Source organism: Lampetra planeri, chromosome 1 (assembly GCF_965212315.1).
Source record: "Lampetra planeri chromosome 1, kcLamPlan1.2.h2, whole genome shotgun sequence".
Classification (NCBI taxonomy): Eukaryota; Metazoa; Chordata; class Hyperoartia; order Petromyzontiformes; family Petromyzontidae; genus Lampetra; species Lampetra planeri.
In genome coordinates, this window is record NC_136107.1 from 15,331,882 (window position 1) to 15,355,374 (window position 23,493).

The following is a 23,493-nucleotide window of genomic DNA, read 5'->3' on the forward strand; positions in this document are numbered from 1 at the left end:
CCGGTTTGTGCAACGACAACGCGCACCCGAGGAGTCTCCGGTGGCGTATAGGGGCGCGGTACTGGAGCTGGCAATGGCCGCATACCCGGAGATGGAGCCTGACCTGTTGGAACCTCTCATCCTGGGGAAGATGTTGGAGTTGTCCCGGGATCTCGGCATTCCCATGCCGGTGTGCGGTCACGAGAAGCTCACATCCCGGGCTGCGGCTAAATGTCTGGACGCCCAGTTCAATCTGCGCCGGTGGAAGCAGGTTACGGCGTGGACGGGTGGGCCCATCGTCGAAGGGGGAGCCGTGGGTTGGGACCCCAAGAAAGCTGTTCATGTGCCGGACGACAGGAGCCCGCAGGAGCTGTCGGCTGCCGCTGCTCCGTGGCCGGAGCCGCGGGCTGCGCCGCCGACACGGCCGCGTCGGGACGGCGTAAGGGCCATTATGCCAGGGACTGCTGGGCCCGCGTCCCGGTTCCGCCCCAGCAGGAGGCCTCGACAGCGGCCGCTCCAAGGAAGGATTCGCCAGCACAGGCAAGTCGGTGCGCACCAGACACCCGGCAAGGCTTGACACCTCACTCATCACCGTTGTCATGCGATCCGGGTGTTTTTAATAACGGGAGACCATTGACTGTGCCTTGTCGTTCGGTAACGCAGTGGCGTAAGTTGGCTCGGCGGGTCGTCGCGGCCGCTACCGGTTCGTCCACCGTACCTGGGTCGATACAAGGGGTGGACGTACGGATTTTGGTAGATTCCGGAGCATCCGCGACCATTATTTCGGATGTAATATTCCATCTCTTGAACATCCCACCAGAGGCCGTGAGTCCGGCTTACGCTTCCTGCGTCGCCGCGAACGGGGGTAGCATGGGCATTGTGGGCCAGGTGTACGCTACAATTGCTATCGGGGGAGTGTCGGCCTCGTGAATTGTGTTAATTTCGAGGTCTCTTGCGGTTCCTTGTTTATTAGGGACCGATTTTCTGGCCAAAATGCCCATTCTAATTAGAATTAATGAGAACTGCATTCAATTACCGGAAGGCCGTAAAATTGCCTTTTTGCCGTCGCCCTGGGGGCGACCTGCTCCTGTCGGCCAGGTGCAGGCGTTGTCCGAAGTGTCTGTTGATATTCCACCTGGCTCACAGATTCTCATTCCTTTGCGTTATCGGAAGCCTGTACCTGGTCGTCAAGGAGCGATTGGGGTTTTGTTGTCACCGTCCGCCACCATCACGGGTGGATCGGCGCTGGTTGGGGCACAAACTATTGTTAGGCCAGACCAGCAGCCGTTTTTGCAGGTGTTTAACGCGAGTGCCGAAAGCGTGTGTGTACCGGCGGGTACCGTTGTGGCACATGCCACTACTGCGTTTACAGCTCATGATGATCTGTCCGGCCGGGGGGTTGTTGGGGGTGTTTCGGGGCCCGGAGCTGTGGATGACCGCTGGATTGCTGAATTGTGTGGGGAGAATTCAGCTCTTTCCGGGGAACAGCGTTGTGCGATTCGTAAATTGTTATCGAGCTGTTCTGATGTGTTTAGTTCCGATGATTTGGACTTAGGACGCACCTCGTTGCTTTACCATCATATTGACACAGGGGACGCTGCCCCTATTCGGTTGAACTCGCATCGGATGAGTCCGGCTGAGCGATAGCATGTTCGAGGGGCAGTGGATGACATGTTGGCTGCGGACATAATATCTCCGTCTAACAGCCCATGGGGCGCACCTGTTGTTTTGGTCAAGAAAAAAGATGGCAAATTGCGATTTTGTGTAGACTTTCGTAAATTAAATAAGGTGTCGGTGGCAGATGCGTATCCCCTGCCGCGTATGGACGACTCTCTCGATGCCTTGTCGGGGGCGAAGTTCTTTTCAACGCTAGATCTCTCTTCGGGCTTCTGGCAGCTTCCCCTCGACGAGTCCTCGCGAGAAAAGACTGCTTTCCGTACGCCGCAGGGGTTATTTCAATGTAACTGTCTTCCGATGGGGCTGAATGCGGCCCCTGCCACTTTTCAGAGGTTGATGGAGTTGGTATTAACGGGGTTGCAGTGGGAGACATGTCTTATATATTTGGACGATATTATCATTTTCAGCCGCACATTTGACGAGCATTTATCGCGGTTGGAGGCCGTGTTTACCAGGATGCGTTCTGCTAAATTGAAATTTAAGCCCAAGAAATGTCACCTGCTGCAACACTCCGTGCGTTATTTGGGGCACATCGTCAGTGCAGACGGGGTGGCCACGGATCCGGACAAAACTGCGTGCGTCTGTGACTGGCCAACCCCTGCCACGGTGGGGGATGTGCGTCGGTTTTTGGGGTTCTCCTCATATTATCGGAGGTTTGTTCCAAATTTTGCTACGATCGCGAGGCCTTTGCATCTCCTGACGGGTAAAGGACACAAGTTTGCTTGGGGACCCCCAGAGGAGGCGGCGTTTCGAGGCCTACGCGATCTATTGGCTACGGCACCGACGTTGGATTATCCGGATTTTGCGCATCCCTTCATTCTGGATACGGACGCGAGTGACACGGGTATTGGGGCGGTGTTATCTCAGTCCAAAGATGGTGTGGAACGCGTGGTCGCGTATGGTAGCCGGGTTTTGTCTCCCGCTGAAACCCGCTACTGTGTCACTCGCAGGGAACTTTTGGCTATTGTTTTTTTTCTCCGCCAATTTCGACCGTATCTGTACGGTCGTTCGTTTATTGTTCGCACGGATCATGCGGCCTTGCAGTATGCTCTTAAAATGGACCAACCTTCCGGCCAGCTGGCGCGATGGTTGGACACGCTGCAAGAATTTTCCTTCCAAATTCACCATCGGAAGGGAGTGCGTCACGCTAATGCGGACGCACTTTCCAGGCTGCCGCAGCGATCCCCTTGCGCATGTGCGTCGTGAACGCATAGGTGTGGGCCGATTCAGCACCCCCCTCCGCCTGTCACGCTGACAGTCGAAGTGCCGGAAGCTCCACTTGAGCCGGGGCCGGCTGATGCGGGGTCGGCTGATGGGGGACCGGCTGATGGCATTCTACATCTCCCGAGGTCTGTGTGGATTCGGGAAGAGATGTTGGATGATTCCTCGGTAACGTTACGTAAGCAGCCTGTCAAGGGGAGTGGGCGACTCTGTGCGGGCGGCGTGCCGGAAACCGCTCTCCGTGATGGCTTGCTGATGTGGAGGGAAGGGATGCAGAAACGCTGGCGTCTGGTTGTACCGGCATCATTGCGGTACGAATTGATTAGGACTCTGCATTGTGACACGCTTTTACATCTGGGGGTGCAGAAGACGCTATTGACGCTGCAGCGAGACTACTATTGGCACGGCATGACGACGGATGTCGTCGGGCACGTTCGCGCGTGTCCCGATTGTGCCCGCCGTAAGCCGCCTAAACATCCATATGTGCCGCCGATACAATCCATCCAGGTGTCTCGAGTTAATGAGTTGGTGGCGTTAGATATTTTGGGACCCTTTCCGCCATCCGCTAGGGGAAATAAATATTTGCTCGTAGGGGTGGAGTACCTCTCCCGCTGGCCGGTGGCCTGGCCTTTGCCTGACCAGTCAGCGGCGTCTATCACGGACGCCTTTCTTTTTGGGTATGTCATGGACAAAGGGGCGCCGGAGAGGCTCCTTACAGACCAAGGCCGGAATTTTTCCTCCAAATTGTTGGGGGAGGTGTGTGCGGCGCTGGGTACAAAAAAAATACGGACATCTCCCTACCACCCACAAACGGATGGTATGGTGGAACGGCTTAATCGGACCCTGTCCGCCATGTTGTGCCATACGGTTAGTGAAAAACAATCGGATTGGGATTTGCATATCCCTGGGGTGCTTTCAGCGTACCGGATAACGCCGCATGCGGCTACAGGATATTCGCCGTTTTTTCTAATGTACGGTCGTGAAAACGTACCACCGATTGATGAACAGTTGGGAACCGAGGCGAGGGGACCTGTCAAGCCTCTTCCTGATTACATTCAGGACACCGTTTGCCGAGTCACTGAGGCGCGGGTGGAGGCTCGCATGGCTACGGCCAAAGCCCAGGCTCGGAACGAGCGGTGTGCGCGACGTTCAAAAGGGGAATGCCCTTGGAAAACGGGGGACCTGGCCTGGCTCCATTGTCCACAGGTGTGGCCAGGCACCTCTCCTAAATTGCATAAGCCATGGCAAGGGCCGGTTCGCCTCATCGAGGTTCCCAACCCACAGTCGGCGCGTGTTCGGTTTGGTTCTCGGCGCTGGTTCGTCCATACATCTCGGTTGAAACCATACGTGGCCCCTCGACCGGATGCGTCATCTCCTGAGGTTGCCTTGCCGGGGTCTGTTGCTGCCGACTCGCCCTTGCCTGTGCCTGCTGACTTTGCTAGAGCGCCTGTCGTGCCTTTCACAGACGAGCCGGCCGTGACGCGGCGGGGGAAAGCAGACCCAGCTCGGGGTGCGCCTACCACGGCTGCGGAACCCTTGAGGCCCGCAGCCCTTCCTACCCCGCCGCGGACACGATCGCGGGACGCCTCTGATGCTGCGCCTTCGAAAATAGGGGACCGGGACGTTGCCAGGCTTCCAATAGCGACAGACGAATTTCAGCCTGTCGCTCTTAAAACCCTGCCACGTTCCCGCTCGGCGGGAGGGCCACCGACCGTCCGGGACGGCCCGGCGACCCGCACCCGCTCGAAATCCCTCACATTTCGTTAATTATTGTGTTGTGTTCTTGTTCTTTCCGTATATTATCGTGTGTTCTGTGTCCTTTTTCGTATTCGGTCGTGTTCGCTCGCATTGCTTATTGGAGTTGTGTTCAGCCGAGGTCGGCTGGATTTTCTCTACGGGGGAGGGTGGTGTAATGCGGGCGTAAACGACCTCCCGGAAGTGACGTCATGGGGGGAGGAGTTACGTCACGTGGGGGAGAGGGTAAGGGTCTATAAGGGGGGTAACCGGAAGCAGTCGGGAGTGATCGGGGACTGGGAAAAGTGAGAGGCCACGCAGGGCGAAGGGTGAGAGAGAGTGGCGAGGTCGCCACACACCCGAGCCACGAGGATCGGCACCGTCGGCCAACGGTGACCGACCCTGGGGCAGGAGGAGCAGCGGGGAGGCTGCAGAGAGCAGCGGGTCTGCAAGGGAGGAGTCGGCAGCAGGGGTCTGCACGACGTGACAGCGGCGGGGCTGCTAGGAGGAAGTTTGGGCTACGTGAGCGACAGCAGCCTGGGGCTGCAGAGTGGGGGCTACGTGAGCGACAGCAGCCTGGGGCTGCAGAGTGGAGAGTTATAGGGGAGTACCGTGAGGAAAAGAGATCGAACCCAAATAAAGGACACAGGACAGAGAGAAGCGTCCGAGTCTTTTATTACACATACACTGACACACATTGCCATACACACACATACACATATGGACTCTCATACACAGACCTATACTTTAGATACAGACACATGGAGTTACACACACATACCAAGTCACACACACGCATTGACTTACACACACACATGGAGTGACACGCACACATGTATGGACTTATACACACATGTGGACTAACACACACACACATATGGACTGATATACACATACACATGGACGTACACACACACATACGCACATTGACTTACACACTGGCATGGAGCCATGCACACACATCGACTAACACACACACACACAGCGACTGATACACACACATGGACCGAGACGCACACTTGGACTGACACACACACACAAACACATCGACGTAAACACACAGACACATCGGGCGTTGTCCGTTCGAAAAAGACAGACACACAAATGGACTTACACACAGACGCATGAACCGACACGCACACAAATGGACTCAAACACACATCGACACACACACACACACATCGACGTGCACAGCAATCCCCGATGATGGCACAGCTATCAGCATCGCAGTACTACGTATCAATAAATTGCGGGACGTGAGCAATCGAAACAATAGAAATGCATAGAAGAAATAATCTGAAATAAGTGTCCATTAAATAGCAGCAGTACGCACAGGTAAGTTGAGAAGCAGGTTACAGTATAGATGATAGACTGCCAGTACGCCGACTCAATGACATAAGCATTGCTACAGTGGACATAAAAGCTGGAAATACAGGCAGCAGCTGAAAAAGCAGGATAAGTCGACATGAAAGGCTGGCAGTACAGTGAGCTTGACTGAACGCGCATCACTTGGCAGGGTCCGCCCCTCCCCCACCCATTTAGCGTGAGTTGGTACGGCCGTTGTCGCGCAATAAATATATCGAAATCCGACTAAATCGCTAATTTAACAAATTTAAAGGTGACGGACGTGAACAGGGAAGAGCCTATTCCCACCATGGGGCTTACGGCGTGCTGCCTGGCAAATGTTTTTGGTCGCAAAACCCCACCGTTCGAGAGCAAAATCCCTCGCAAGCGCGCTCGGAGACTTTTATATATAAAAGAATAAAAATAAATAAATTTATATTATAAATAAAGACCTTCATCTGTATGTCTAAAAACCTCTAGGGTACTTCCCGACAAGGTAGAAAGCTGAAATTTAGTACATAGGTAGCTTTTGTGACACAAACAACAGGAACAACATAAAAATTGTGCGTGTCATTCAGAAACCATTCAAAATATAAGATTGTATGGTTTTTTCGTTTGATAGAGTGTTAAACATCAAGTAAAATTTAAGTTAGAACCATCGTTTTATCTTTTATTGTTTTTGAGATATTTCGGATTCAAGCGGTTTGAATGACATAATACGCATTTTATGATGTTCAAATCTGAATAATTCGAAAACCGTCAGAGATAGGATTTTCCCCTCATCGAGTATTAATTTAATTAATTTTGCTTCTTTAAATTGAGCGTTTTCCGATGGGTACGTCTTTAAATAGGAAGTTAAATAAAATCGTCAACATTTTTGTTTTTTTCTCGTGGGAAAAATACACATTTTTGGAGTAGTTGTTCGTGTTTGATTATAAAAAAAAATTGTACAAAAAATCACATTACGTTCATTATTTTATTTATTGAAAACTTTGGCCTGGTGAAGACAAGCTTCATGAACGAGTCATATATAAACTGTTTTTCATTTATTTCTTCAAAAAACCCATTCCAGTAACAACTCCATAACAATAGCACACACGTACAATAGAACACAGAAAATCTGGCTGTCTGCACATTAGTGTAAAATAACTCCAACTAAACTTTTCCAATTTATACCTGGCATGAAGTATAATGTTTATAGATGTCTAAAACTTCCCTACATTATTCTAACTGGAGGTTTTTGTTTCCATACTCTGGAAAGATGGCTCACAGTCACACCCAAGTTCACCTTTACACCCTCTGCCTCTGCCACCATCAATGACTCGGCACAATAGACTTGCAATGGGATTAACAATCAGGGGCAGTGATGAGCAAATGTGGAGTAAGCTCATTGTTCCCAAGATGGGCAGCAGTGTTTGGAAGCCAACTTGATGTTTGCACATCACTGCCTCTGATTGCTAATCCCAATTTGATTAAACTTCGATAAAGTTTTGGAGATGGCTGTGACAAGTGGTGGGGACTACTTGGAGATGAGGTCAGAGGGTGCATGGGAGGATGGAATGAAGGAGGGAGTTGTGGTTGGGTTAATAATGATCAATGAGAGAAGACTGCATGTTTCTTTTGGCCTAATCATGTAGTGATGAGTGTCCAATGAACACTGCTTCTTCTGTCCTATTGTCACTCCTGTGTGCTCATATTTATGGTAAAGCATAGCGTGTGTGCAGAAAAGGTAAGCTGGAAATGGTATTAGGAGATCCATGGGCAAAAATGTACATGCAGTTCCCTCACAAAATCATGAATACACGAGATTATTATGTTGCTCTGGCATGTATCATTATTATTGTATTTCATGTAACAATACGGACGATACAAGCAATTGCTGCTATACATGATTCGTTTTCATTGATAATGGGTATGTAATAATCCTTCCAGAGACGGCTTCGGAATCGGTCCTTTTTATTTCCACTCCACAATACACTTTGCTCACTCACTCTCCGTTGCTGGCAGACAACGGAGAGAGGACAGACCACGCACTAAGTTCCCACCGCGCACGTGGCAACCCCAGCCCCCGTCCGCGCGTGACCCTGCTCTTGTCAGTTTCAGTCTGCTCCCGATCGTTCCCCTCCACTCGCTCTTAATACCTTCGTCACGTGGTTCCCCCAGCCAATCGTACATGGACAGCTTCGACCATTCTTGATGGTTCCCTGTCAATCCCGGGACCACGCCCCTCATCCGGCTCCCCATTGGCTGGGGCCCCGAATGGCTAGGCCAATCACTCCTGATGACCTGTCGTGATGACGCATGGGCCATGGTCCCTATCTCAACCCTTATTGGCTACAAGCAGGACCGGCAAGCCAATCCCCACGTGAACCCTCTATGGCTGTTATTACATCACTCCCCCCCTGGTGAAAAATTTAGCCGTCTCGGCTGGGAAAAGGGTGAAGAACCAATTCCGCAACATCTTATTAGGGCACCAAGGTGCGTTTAACAATTTGAGGGTGAACCGGCGTTCCCGCGCCTAACAACATTTAAAACAGTCACCCATAATAAAAAAAATCACAACATACATTAGGGCGCCCCTGCAGCGCGGTAACGACAGGGAATCAGCGAAACGATCAAACGTTAACGAAACGGAAGAGATTTCGACCGCGTACGCGACGCGGGACCCTCTCCGCTCCCAGCGCAAGGTCGCTTTGCTTCCGGATGGACAGGAGGTGGCAGGCTCGAAGAAGAAGACGGTTGTTGGTGCTTGGTCACGTCCAGGGCGGGCCCCGTTGGAGGGGGGGCAGCGGGGGCTTCCTCAGCCCTCAGAACCTGTTCATCTGCAGGAGGCACAACACAATCCCCCCTGGGATCAACGGGCGTGTCAAGCGGCGTAGTCGGCCCAGCAGAACCCGGCAGGTCAGCTATTGGGGATGAAGGACCGACACGCGCGTCAACATAGGGTTTAAGTCGCGAGGAATGAACATACCACCGACGTTTGCCGTATTGAACGTGGATACTTTGCGAGTTCCGAACGTCTACGAGCGTCACAGGCCCCCGCCATGGTCTGTGCAGTTTAGGGGATGTGCCCGCCGGTACCTGGGGGCAGTGGAGCCACGCCAGGTCTCCCACTGACCAAGGCATGCGAGTATGCGATCGACGCGCGTACCATTCGTTCCTTGCCTGAGCACGGGCCGTCGCACACCGGGCAGCCTCTCGCGCTTCCGTTACTCGTTCAAGCGAGTCACGCACGTGGTCAGGCAGGGAGCGGGACGGTTGTTTACTCGGCGTACCCAGTTGCACATCGATGGGTGGAACATTTTCACGGCCAAAACGGTGAGTATCCCGTGGACATGTGCGGAACCATGCGGTATGCCGCCAAGACGCCTGGTATGTGCAAGTCCCAATCGGTTTGCTTTTCACTGACCGTGTGACAAAGCATAGCGGAAAGGGTACGGTTGAATCGTTCCACCATACCATCTGTTTGTGGATGGTATGGGGAGGTGCGAACTTTCTTTATACCTAGCGCGTCACAAACTTCCCTAAGCAATTTAGAGGAGAAATTCCGGCCTTGATCTGTGAGCAGCCTTTCAGGTGCCCCCTTGTCCATGACATACCCGTTCAAGAAAGTGTCGGTGATGGACGCTGCCGTTTGGTCGGACAGAGGCCAGGCCATTGGCCATCGAGAAAAATATTCCACCCCGACCAGAAGGTATTTATTGCCCCTAGCCGACGGGGCAAACGGCCCCAGAATGTTGAGAGCCACTAATTCGTTAATACGGGACACTTCAATGGAACGCAACGGTGGTACATAGTGGTTCCGAGGCGGCTTCCTTTTCGCAAAGTCATGGCACGAGCGGACAAAATCATTGATGTCCGCCGTCATACCGGCCCGGAAAAAATCCTTTTGCATCGCGGCCACAGTCTTTTGGACGCCAAGGTGCATCAACTTATCAGCGTGCAGAGCACGGAGCAGGTCGTAGCGAAGCGAAGTAGGCACCACCAAGCGTGGTCGGTCAGACACCCCGTCGGTACACATTAGCAATCCCGACTTACCCCGGAACATCTGCCACTTCCAGCCCGCCAATTGCGATTTCTGTTTCCCAACCAATTTACGTAGTGGAGACAGCGAGGCATCGGCCTCCTGCTCGCGCAACCAGACCGCGTGCGGCAGCCGTAAGGTGTCATCGGTGTCCACCGACACCTGCTGGTCCTCCTCCTTCGCTTTCGCCCCTGCGTCGTCCTCATTCGCTATCGCCCCCATAACCGGGCAGGGCGACGTGGGCGGTGCGGCGCAGCGGTGCGTGCCCGTCAGGCAAGTGCACGGAGGAACGGGCGGCAGCCTTGAGAGCGCATCAGCGTTCGCATGACGGGCTCCTTTTCGGTACGTTATATGGAAGGAAAATTCCTGTAACGATTCCAACCACCGGGCCAATTGGCCTGACGGCTGATCCAATTTGAGGGAATATTGCAAAGCCGCATGATCAGTGCGGACCAGGAATTTCCGTCCATACAGGTACGTTCGGTACAATCGAACAAAATGGACAATTGCCAAAAGTTCCCGCCTTGTCACGCAATATCGCGTTTCCGCAGGGGACAGAACCCTGCTGCCATACGCCACCACTCTCTCAACCCCATCCTTATGTTGCGACAAAACGGCCCCAATGCCGATATCACTAGCATCCGTATCAAGGATGAACGGCTGTGAAAAATCTGGGTAATCTAACGTAGGCGCCGTGGCGAGGTGGTCCCGAAGTGCCATAAAGGAACTTTCTTCCTCCGCCCCCCATTTAAACCTTTGATTTTTGCCAGTCAGAACGTGTAATGGTTTTGCCAACGTCGCAAAGTTCTTAACGAAGCGGCGATAATAGGAAGCGAATCCAATAAACCGCCGAACATCACCCACTGAAGTGGGTGTGGGCCACTCACGTACACACTTCGTTTTCAGAGGGTCAGTGGATACACTGTCCGAACTGACAATATGACCCAGGTAACGGACGGAGTGTTGCAGGATATTCTTAGGTTTTTTCGGTAAAGTCACGTAGGTAAAACATTAAAATTAATGAAAGTAAAGTAAAACAAAATAAAAATAAAAATCACGACGTTTCGGAGGCAACACAAGTCTCCGTCATCAGGTGGGACCGTCACAGCCGAATTAGCTGCATCAAGTGAAGCAATGATTCAAGATGTAATCCCTTATAAGCAAGTTGAAGGGAGGTGGAGAGGGGGGGGGTTTGGAGAGCTTATCAGACTGTGGTAGCCAATGAATGGAAACGTTCCATTCGAAACGTCGTGATTTTTATTTTTATTTTGTTTTATTTTACTTTCATTAATTTTAATGTTTTACCTACATGACTTTACCGAAAAAACCTAAGAATATGAATCATTGCAGTCACGAAAGCTTCAAATCTAGAATTAAGTGTTGCAGGAGGTGGCATTTCCTCGGTTTAAACTTAAGGTCAGCCGCACGCATTCTTTGAAAAACTGTCTCAAGGCGTTGGAGGTGTTCCTCGAACGTGCGGCTAAAGACAATTATATCGTCTAGATATATGAGGCACGTTTCCCACTGCAGTCCCGCCAACACCAATTCCATGAGCCGCTGAAACGTGGCCGGAGCCGCGTTCAGGCCCATCGGCAACTGATTAAATTCAAAGAGGCCTTGCGGCGTGCGGAATGCCGTTTTGGGTTTTGACTCGTCATCGATGGGAAGCTGCCAGAAGCCCGAGGACAGGTCAAGGGTGGAAAAGAATTTAGCACCCGATAAAGCATCCAATGAGTCATCCATCCTCGGTAAGGGGTACGCGTCCGCTACCGAGATTTTGTTCAACCGGCGGAAATCAACGCAAAACCTCGTACCACCATCCTTTTTCTTAACCAAAACGACGGGCGCGCCCCACGGACTATTGGATGGCGAGATAATATCCGCCGCCAGCAATTCATCTACCGCCCCACGCACGTGTTCCCTTTCCGCCGGGCTCATGCGGTGAGGGTGCATACAGACAGGTGGCGATGCACCGGTTTCAATATGGTGCGACAAAAGCGATGTGCGTCCGAGGTCCAAATCATTCCTGCTGAACACATCAGCGTACTGCAGCAACAGCGAACGCAAGGCGTTCCTATGTTCATTTGACAAGGAAGAATTCTCTCCGCATAAATCCGCGATCCAGCGTTCTTGTGAACGATCATGCGGAGACCCATCAGCAGGCATCCGAGCGCGCGGTGGTTTTTCACAAGAGGCGAAATCGGTAGTGGCGTGAGCCAGCACCGATCCCTCCGGAACAACAACGCGATCAGGTCCCCCATTCAAAACCTGTATGAAAGGTGCCTGACCTGGGCGCACAATCGTTTGTGCCGCCGCCAAAGAAAAATATTTCGATACGGAATTCGATGGGGATAATAGCACGCCTTTCGCACCCCTTCCCATTTGAAGCGGTTTTCGGTAACGTAGCGGAATGAGCATTTGCGCTCCCGATGGAACTTCCACCGTAGCCGCAACTACAGCAGTAACTGCGTTACCTGTAGGCGCCTTGGCCAGCAGGGAAGGCAGGAACGCCATCCTACGACCCACCGGCATTTCCAAACAGTCCTGGTCGACCCGTATTCGCAACGGCATCCGGCGCAGGAAATCCGTCCCCAACAAGCATGGAACAGCTAGCGAGCGAGAAATTAACACAGGTCCTGCGGCGGTAATATTTCCGATAGCGATGCTCACATCCACCTGTCCGCAGATACCCATGCTCCCCCCATTGGCGGCAACACACGCATCATTAACCTTGCGTATTCTCGACGCAGGAATGGACAACAAATGAAAAATTACATCCGAAATGATGGTAGCCGATGCGCCAGTGTCCACCAAGATACGGACGTCAACGCCGTCGATAGTACCGCGTACCGTCGACGAGCCCGACGCCGCAGCCACAGCCACAATCCTGCGAGCCACTTTCTTCCACTGTGTAGCAGAGCGTGTCAATGGAGCAGGAGAAGTAAAATTGGCCTTAGGAGTGTAAGAATGAGTGCGAGTGGATGAGTGATGTGACACGACCTGCCGGGTGTCCGATTTGTGCCGACTCGCCCGAGGTTGTTGCAGCTCCGCGGCAGGTAGAGGAGATGGAGGTCCCCTTGGCGGAGGAGGCGACAGCAGAGGTCGGCAGCGGCAGTCACGGGCGAAGTGGCCCGTCTGCCGCACTTAAAACACGCGGCCGACGTCGGCCGGTGGTCGGACGACCCGGCCCTCGCACGCGGTCGGGCCGTGTAGTCGTTCCGCTGGTCGCGCAGCCGCCGGCCCGGAATCCTACGCGGGACAGCAGCAGCCAGCATGTCGTCGTCGCCCGAGTCGTCGGAGCAGTGGACAACCAGTCACGGAGACCACCCCAGAGGCGGCCCGTCGATCTCGGGTTTCCTCGTCCACGTCGCCATCTGGTCCCACCGCTTGATATTAAACTTAGCGTCCAGGCAGCGCGCCACCCACCGCGATGAAAGCGGTTCGTGGCCGCACACTGGTAGAGAGATGTTGAGCTCCTGAGACAACTCCAGCATGCGGGAAAGGATGAGTGGATCCAAATGCTCGGCCGTTGCGTCGGGGTAGGCAGCCATGGCCATCGCCATCAACGCCCCCCGATAGGCCAACGGCGATTCCTCCGGTGCCCGGCGACGCGACATAAATTTTCTGGTGGCCGATGTCGGCGGGTCGTAAAATTCCGCCATCTCTGTGAACGCATCCTGCAGTGTCTTCTTCTTGGACGCCGGAATGGAGCAGAAGACTCCCAGAGACACATCATCGAGCAGCGTAGGTAGCGCTCCCAGCGCTTCTTCCTCCGTCCAGTTGACAGATCTAAAAGCCGACTCGAAGCGCCACGTAAAAGCACTCCAATCGCCCCCGGCGATAAATTCTTTTATTTGTGGAAGGCGATGTCCGCGGTGGCAGGCGCGTGCCGCGGGCGTCTCCGGCCGCCGTTCCCGCTCTCCGCTCGTTGCAGACAAAATGGCGTCCGGCGGCCGCGTGGTAGCAGGCGCGCCCAAAATGGCGGCCGACGACTCCGGCGCAGCCGCCCCACCCAAGACGACGGCGTCCTCCCGCGTGGCAGGAGCAATGGCGGGTCCCGCTTCCATAGCAGGACCCCTTCCCGCGGCGTCCAGCTGATCGGCGATCTGGCGACCCACGGCTGGTGAGGACGCCACCGCGGTCACCAGGCTTAGCAGAATTGCGCGCAACGACTCAATCTGCTCCGCCATCAGCCGCCATTCGTCTCTCGGTCCTGCGGTGGTCGCATCTTCCCGCGGTCGATGCTGAGAGGCGTCGAGGCGAGCGTCGTCAGCCGGCGGCACCAGGGCTGTAGCTCCCAACAGCTCATCTTCCTCCGTCTCGGCCTCTTCCTCCGACAGAGGCACGGGCAGGTTCTTTTTTCTGAGGTGTTTAGACATCTTGACGATCGTCCAAACAGTCGCAGAATTACTTCTGACACCAGTGTAATAATCCTTCCAGAGACGGCTTCGGAATCGGTCCTTTTTATTTCCACTCCACAATACACTTTGCTCACTCACTCTCCGTTGCTGGCAGACAACGGAGAGAGGACAGACCACGCACTAAGTTCCCACCGCGCACGTGGCAACCCCAGCCCCCGTCCGCGCGTGACCCTGCTCTTGTCAGTTTCAGTCTGCTCCCGATCGTTCTCCTCCACTCGCTCTTAATACCTTCGTCACGTGGTTCCCCCAGCCAATCGTACATGGACAGCTTCGACCATTCTCGATGGTTCCCTGTCAATCCCAGGACCACGCCCCTCATCCGGCTCCCCATTGGCTGGGGCCCCGAATGGCTAGGCCAATCACTCCTGATGACCTGTCGTGATGACGCATGGGCCATGGTCCCTATCTCAACCCTTATTGGCTACAAGCAGGACCGGCAAGCCAATCCCCACGTGAACCCTCTATGGCTGTTATTACAGGTATATTCCATTGGAACCTCATTTGCCAGTAAAAATTATGATAATAGTTTTTTTTACCCTTCCATCTGGCAACAAAACTGACACTTTTTTTTACGAGGAGTCATGTTTGCATAGACCACAATACCTGCAGTCATAATGCAAACAAAAAACATAACTCTGATAATGTGCACTGTCCTTGAAGTTGATTGGTCCACACCCGAGACAGCTTTCCTTAGAGCCTAGTCTCACATGGGTTGGACCAGATGACGCCAAAAGGCGCACTGGACCCCTTTTGGCGTCATCTGGTCCAACCGATGTGAGACTAGGCTCTAAGGAAAGCTGTCTCGGGTGTGGACCAATCAACTTCAAGGACAGTGCACATTATCAGAGTTATGTTTTTTGTTTGCATTATGACTGCAGGTATTGTGGTCTATGCAAACATGACTCCTTGTAAAAAAAAAAGGTGTCAGTTTTGTTGCCAGATGGAAGGGTAAAAAAAACAATTATCAATGGGTATATTCTTGGTTCTTTCGGTAAAGTCACGTAGAAGGGAAATAATAAAGTAATTAAAAGAAAACATGCTATAATAACATTCTCACGACGTTTCGGCCACAACGCAAGCAGCCGTCCTCAGGTGATGAAATAGAGCTGTCGGAAAGACAGTGTCTTAATGAACACTGCTAAGCTTGGCAGCGTATTTTAAGCTGGGTGGGAGGAGGTATCTTGGTGATATCTATGATACTTATGGCTGTATCTAGATTATGTATGTAGAATGTACAGTGAGGGAAAAAGTATTTGATCCCCTGCTGATTTTGTACGTTTGCCCACTGACAAAGAAATAATCAGTCTATAATGTTAATGGTATATTTATTTGATCAGTGAGGGACAGAATAACAACAAAACAATCCAGATAAACGCATGTCAAAAATGTTATAAATTGATTTGCATTTTAACGAGGGAAATAAGTATTTGACCCCTCTGCAAAACATGACTTAGTACTTGGTGGCAAAACCTTTGTTGGCAATCACAGAGGTCAGACGTTTCTTGTAGTTGGCCACCAGGTTTGCACACATCTCAGGAGGGATTTTATCCCACTCCTCTTTGCAGATCTTCTCCAAGGCATTAAGGTTTCGAGGCTGACGTTTGGCAACTCGAACCTTCAGCTCCCTCCACAGATGTTCTATGGGATTAAGGTCTGGAGACTAGCTAGGCCACTCTAGGACCTTAATGTGCTTCTTCTTGAGCCACTCCTTTGTTGCCTTGGCCGTGTGTTTTGGGTCATTGTCATGCTGGAATACTCATCCACGACCCATTTTCAATGCCCTGGCTGAGGGAAGGAGGTTCTCACCCAAGATTTGACAGTACATGGCCCCGTCCATCGTCCCTTTGAGGCGGTGAAGTTGTCCTGTCCCCTTAGCAGAAAAACACCCCCAAAGCATAATGTTTCCACCTCCATGTTTGACGGTGGGGATAGTGTTCTTGGGGTGCCAGAGAGCTCCATTTTGGTCTCATCTGACCACAACACTTTCACCCAGTTGTCCTCTGAATCATTCAGATGTTCATTGGCAAACTTCAGACGGGCATGTATATGTGCTTTCTTGAGCAGGGGGACCTTGCGGGCGCTGCAGGATTTCAGCCCTTCACGGCGTAGTGTGTTACCAACTGTTTTCTTGGTGACTATGGTCCCAGCTGCCTTGAGATCATTGACAAGATCATCCCGTGTAGTTCTGGGCTGATTTCTCACCGTTCTCATGTTCATTGCAACTCCCCGAGGTGAGATCTTGCATGGAGCTCCAGGCCGAGGGAGATTGACAGTTCTTTTGTGTTTCTTCCATTTGCGAATAATCACACCAACTGTTGTCACCTCTGACCCAGCTGCTTGGCGATGGTCTTGTAGCCCATTCCAGCCTTGTGTAGGTCTACAATCTTGTCCCTGACATCCTTGGAGAGCTCTTTGGTCTTGGCCATGGTGGAGAGTTTGGAATCTGATTGATTGATTGCTTCTGTGAACAGGTGTCTTTTATACAGGTAACAAGCTAATATTAGGAGCATTCCCTTTAAGAGTGTGCTCCTAATCTCAGCTCGTTACCTGTATAAAAGACACCTGGGAGCCAAAAAGCATTAGTACTGTATTATAATAATATACAGCGCTTTGTCAATTCACTGCTGGATGAAGGCATCCCCGTGCTGAGTTGGTTATGGAGGTTGAATTACCATAATTGACCACGTTGGTCGGTGCAGATTGGTGAAGTTGGGGGAGGGGTTAGAATCGGTTCAGGCACCATTCATGAACCGTAGCTGGGAATCGATCTCAGGTCGCCAAGTTCATAGTAAAGTGCGTTAACCACTCTGCACGACCGCTCTCCCACATGCAACGAAACACAGCATTACATACTATTGCTTATTTCAGCATGAACACCCACCCACACCCAGACCCAATTATTGTATGCGGCGTATACAGCACTGCAGTGTTTACGCTACACTTGATTTCCGGTCGCAATCCATTGCGGAATTTATTAAGAATATCATGGCCAGGCGACAGTGGCTGCAGTTACTTTAATAAGCACTGCTCATGTATAAATATATCATGTGAGATGTGCGGTGGTGGTACCTTTATTTCCACTGTGTTTAATTAGCTGCTCTCCCCATGGCCTGCAGTGCTTGCTTATGAAGCGATAAAATGCTGCATTCACAGTTGGCCAACCATCGTAAATAACCCCTCTCCTCCCTCCTCTCCCTCTCCATTCCCCATCTACTGCTAGATTTTTTGACTCCGAAAATTAATATACTTTTTATATAAAATTTCAAAGAAGGTCACCAATGCAATACATAATAGACTGGTATATTTGTTTCTGTTTTTGTTTATCAATCACGCAATATTTTATTGACATTACTTATTTACAAGAGCTCCTTCGGCACCTGAAGTTCCATTATGGACCGGAAAGGGGGCGAGATTTTGACTGTGGCACAGGTACTCACTGAAATACTCTTCTATACAAATTGTGCTTTGTAATCTTGACAGCACATAGGGCATATTGTGATTCCCTATAGAAACGACCATGCCACCTAAAGCAAGGATGCTCCTACCTATCAGTGCCAGTGAGCCAGATAGGCTCAATGCTGAAAGTACTGGTTGCTAGGCTACTGAGTCCTTCTAATATGTTTCGGGAATATTGGATCATGATGTTTGCTTTCATTTATTTTTTACTACATACATTATCACATTAGTTTTTTAACTTTCAATAATGTCTTGCATTTCCTCATACTTTAACAGTGTGTATTTATAATGTGTTAAAGTTACTGAGCTTGATAATTCTGTAAGCGCAATTTGTTCATGTGATGCCCTTTATTTAACCAGGTAACACATCCTGAATTATCTGAATGGAGATTTACTTTGTCAAAAATATATATATATATTCAGTGTATTAAAAATGTATTCTAGATGTCAGCGAGGATAGACCTTGAATACAAACTTGTTATGGGACAATTTTCAATATAAATGTATTGTAACATATGAAAGCATTGAAACCAAATTTTTCAACGTTATAAGCTTCACCTGTCGGTAAATCAAATATAAAATGTCAGTAAGCTCTGAGAATATTACTAGATAGATTGAAGAAAGTAACATGAGTGATGAAAAATATTGCACATCTGGTGTCTTTAAACAATGAATGTCATTTAACTATGCGAAATCCAACAAAGTTTTCTGGTATATAAAACATGTGCATAATGCGCCCAAGAGGATATCCACCACAGAGATGGCGAGATGAAGATCAGCTCATGTGTGGGTGCTGGGGTGGATTGTCAATTGTCACATCGCGGACTGTGGGAGATGGCGTCGACTTGGAGAGGTCTGCATCCAGCGCTGAATTGATTTTGGCTGTTGGTGATCTTGTGAGCATCCATTTGAGCACATGTGCAAGTCTTCGTGATTTGTGTATGGAGTGTTCGTGGGCTGGTGGTAGTGCATGAAAAAACATGGTAAAAATATCAGTTGCTGGTTTGCCGTACATTTAGAAATGTCAAGGAACAGAAGTAGCAGCTTTACCTTTGTAACTGAGAAAAGGAGATACCACAGTGGTGCAATGATTATCACACTTGACTTGCAATCCAGTGTGCACCGATTTGATTTTGTCTCTCGACTTCGCCGTGTGTTCCAAACAATAGAGTACATTTCTTAAATCAGTGTATGCATGACTAAAATGAGATTGGAAACAGTTACCGGTTTCTGCCTATCAGAACCGGTTATCTATTCTGAAAACAGTAACTGGTTTACCGGTTATCGTTTAACAATCTGACTGCAAACCCAGCAACCTTCATTTGAATTTTGGCCATGAGGAGCATTGGTGGCAAATGGTATCTGATCCTATCCTGAATCTCTAAAACACATCCTTAAAATTAGTACCTGGTGCAATGTGTAAATATCAGCAATAGGGTGACAAAGGTGTAGTGCTGGCCCACTACCTTCTCCTGTGCCGTGCTGGCGTGAATACGTTCTTGCGAAGAGAACATGTTTGTAAGTGTATCTTTGTCTTTTGTGTAAGTACCAACTGTGCAACCGTGTACTGCGGGCACAATGGGGGGCGGGGGGGGTGTAACTGTTGCATCTGGTGCGAGCATCACCTTTGCCACCTGTACCATACTTGCCTTAAAGCTGCTTGCCAAAAGTACTTTCCCTATCCATGGCTAAACAGAGACATTTGCATTTATGAGCGCGCACGAGTGCATGTGTCGCAATGTCCACCTGCCCCACCAAAAGACAGGAAATAGCGGCACACATTGTGTGCACATGTTTATTGGTGTGCCATGAGCTTTCCTGGCCCGTTTGTGAAGGCCTCATTTATTCATCCCATGTTCTTGTATCCATATGGCAATTAAATGCCACATCACCTACACCGAAAACCCAGGTGGTGCCGTGCGCTCTTATCCTCGTGCTGCTCGTGCCAGTAAACCCATCACTGGTTCCAGGCTTGGCTGCGAATCTTGTGGGGTTTAATGTATCGGTTACGGATACTGGTTAGCGGCCATGGCAGCCATGGCAGCCCTATTAAAGAGGAGCAGCTGCAGCGTCTTTATGACAGTATTACGCTGGCAATTGGCTTTCAGTGTTATTATACATCCCACCTAAAAAGCTATACTATTAGTTTTTTGAAGATACTGCGCATTACATTTTGGAGAAGAATATTATACATTCATGTTTTATTATGTGTCTGAATATGTGTGGATATGTATACTGCACTCCAAACAGCACCTGGAGTTCGATTTCCGGCCATGGCTAACATTAGTGGTTATTATTTGAATTGATTCTGGGCATTACCTAGGTTGAGTTGACCTTATCTAACATGGTATGTAAACATCAGCACTGGGGAGACAAAGATGGCCAGGTGTGATGCTTGTCACACCACTAACTACCTCACCTACGATTAGCACGGTTGGCTACGTACGGTGCAAAAGAAGTTCTACATACATAGAAACTTGGTGTAGTCTCGTATTCCCCACAGTTACTTAAATATTCATCAACCATGACATCCATATACTTGTGTTATACAATGAATATACAGTAAATTTTTATTTTTTCAAGAAAGCCTCACTGAATATGAAGACTTTTTCAGGAAGGATGTTTTGGCCAATTACATGTACAGTAGGAATGTTGAATACGTGGAAGTATACCAGAATACCTCAAAAAAGCCCAGCACATATACAAGTGGGTACCATTCAAAGCCCAATCAGTTTTAGAGTTTAAATATGTCGTTAAACTCTGTCCGCCTGATGATGCTCGTTGTAATTACTGGCGAAATGTCGTACTCGAATTGTAAATGTTGTGGGTTTACTCTCCAACACACCAGTGTGCTGAACTAGTAACTAATTGGCAAGTTTGTTCACGTATCAAACATTACTAATTGGCTGTATCGGGTGGTGGCGGGTTTAACGACACATTTATATTGACGTGATCTAACCCAAAAACCTCTTATGGACAGTTTTGGGGTTTCAAAATTATGCATAGAGCGCTAGATTGTCTCCAGTGCTGGATTGCAGGCGTATGTCCACCATTCTCAGCTCGAATAACTTGCAGTCTCAAAACAAATCATGAATCTATTGTAATGCAACAATTACGCTTTCTCATTATCAACACCTTTTCACTTGTTTTTTTATTAAGTATGAATTCTTTAAAAAATTCTTTATATTTACAAAATGTATCAAAACTCAGCAATTGCAGTCCAATAGTTATAATAATTAATCTTTACTCTTTGGTTCTTTTGGTAAAGTCACGTAGGTATAAAATAAAATAAATCACGATGTTTCGATTGCAACACAAGCGACCGTCATTATGTGGAACAGATACAGCAGGAGAACTGCTGACATAGGAGAAAGAGCTGCTGCAACAAGAGTCTATATATAGGATTTTGGTGGGCTCAACCAAAGGGTAAGTGGGCGGAGCTAGAGAAGGAACTTGCACGTAAATGTAAATGTGAGACTTTAGCATGTCAATGTTGGACGGTCCCAGCCACCAGAGGTGGCGGGGATCCTCCTGTGGCTGGGCCGCCTCACAGATATTTAACCTGGTGATGTACTCAGAGAGTCGGAAATAACAGCTGACATAGGCAGGTAGGATGGAAACTTCAAAGTCAGTTAAGAGTTTATCTGGTTAATAACGTCCTTCCAATGATTGCTCAGTTTGTACCCATCTTCTCTGTTGAAATTGCGTCTGTGTTTATATATCTGGATGGCTTCATGAACAAATCTCTGCAGGTAGCCAGTAGGTTTGCAGAGTACCTCCGTCTTGGAAAAATATATTTCATGTGAGCCCACAGCGTTAAAACAATGATCAGCAACGGCAGAGGTATTGGTCCTACCGTGTTTCAGATCTGCCTTGTGTTGACGAACGCGGTACGAGACATGTCGTTTCGTTTCCTCAATATAACTGCTGCCGCAACCACAACTCAGTTTGTAGACACCAGGGTATTGCATGTCAGGAGTTACATCCTTTACAGATGGGATTTAATCAGTTCTCCTGCTGTATCTGTTCCACCTGATGACGGTCACTTGTGTTGCGATCAAAACGTCGTGATTTATTTTATTTTATACCTACGTGACTTTACTGAAAGAACCAAAGAGTATAGATTCCTGCAGTCACGAAAGCTTCAAATCAAGAATAATTAATCTAAGAACATAATACAAATTTCAAATGCCCACATGAAATTGGCATTGGAATTAGATGTCTCCCTCTGTTGTAACACCTTGAAGCAATTCCTTAAAGTCATTCAATATTTTCAAAGGCACATGATCATCAAAGCATTAAGCGCAAGGACACACAAATTTATGGAAGCTATACACTAGTGGTCTTTGATCGATGCCATAAAATCCCTCAAAAACTATTTCAACCACTGCAGAATTATTTAAAAGTTTCAGTTTTTGAATATTTTATGCAAGTAGAGAATGAAGCACACTGGCAGAGACTGCATGTAAGCACGTTCACTGATTAATTCATGCACTGCGAATAACGAAAAAGTTGAGACATTATGTCAGTGGTACTGATGGAGAAACACTGCTGTGGGTTCTGATGCTGAGTACGAGCTGTGTCTGTTTGAATATAATATAATTGCTAAAGAACCGATGACTTGAGTTAACTTTTCAGCTGTTTTCATTTGAACCTCAAAAGTGTGTAACAGAAATTACCATAAAGGACATGAAAGAGCTGCCACAGGTAGAAAGTGTAGCAGTCAGCACTCCCGCTGCCAAGACGACATAATTTTGTGGCTTTGCAGCCTTAATCCTGCCTCCAATACATCCACACTGTGGAGCGTTACAAAAGTGCATACACTGCTGGAAAAGAGACCTCGATGAACTTGTGGCATGTGCCACGTAAGGTCACTGTGTGGTGGCAGTGGCATAACTATAATTTTCAATTTTCCCGAAGCCAACATGGCACCAAACAATATATGGCTTTCATATGATAATTACATTATACATTCAAGCGTATATTTTCGTTCAAATGCAAACGACATCTGAACGCATATGCTTTCAGATGTGTACATAGTTCAGCACATCGTGTACTTCTCCAGAGTGTTATATTTGTATTATTAATGAATAAAAATAAAATTTCAACTTGTAATGCGCATATTATTTTCTCACTCGCAAAGAAAGGGAATGACTCGGAGGCTTAAGGAACCACATACATAAGCAAAAAGGCAGCCATGTGATGAACTGACACCAACAATTTCCCAAGCACTGAGGCCCTTTAAATATTTAGGTGTCTACATATGGAAGGAAACCGAAGCACCCAGAGAAAACCCATACATGTTTCACCGGATCACATGTTTCACTGGATCACATTGCCTCTGTTGCACCCTGGCAAGTGTCTCCACAATGTCTGTACCCATGCGCGGTGACGAGATGATGGCTACGTCGCCTGGTATACAGGAGGTCGTGGGTTCGATCCCAACCCTGGTGCCTGTTTACTTGGAGTTTGCATGCTCTCCCTGTGCATTTAGAATCGACATGCGTTTAGAGTATTTAGCTTCTGTAAATATTCTACACGATAAGCCACTTCGTTGGGCTGTCATTTGTGGACTGGTCGCTTCTGAAATAGAGCTATATAGCTCAGTGGACCTTACCTGTTAAAATAAAAATAGTT

General features: G+C 49.2%; 1 protein-coding gene across 1 annotated transcript in view; it reads left to right on the plus strand.

Moving 5' to 3' along the window:
* Positions 1-23,493, plus strand: part of LOC144723406 (thrombospondin type-1 domain-containing protein 7A-like) — a 198,605-nt gene that overhangs the window by 6,990 nt on the left and 168,122 nt on the right. The gene's annotated exons all lie outside the window — the stretch shown is intronic.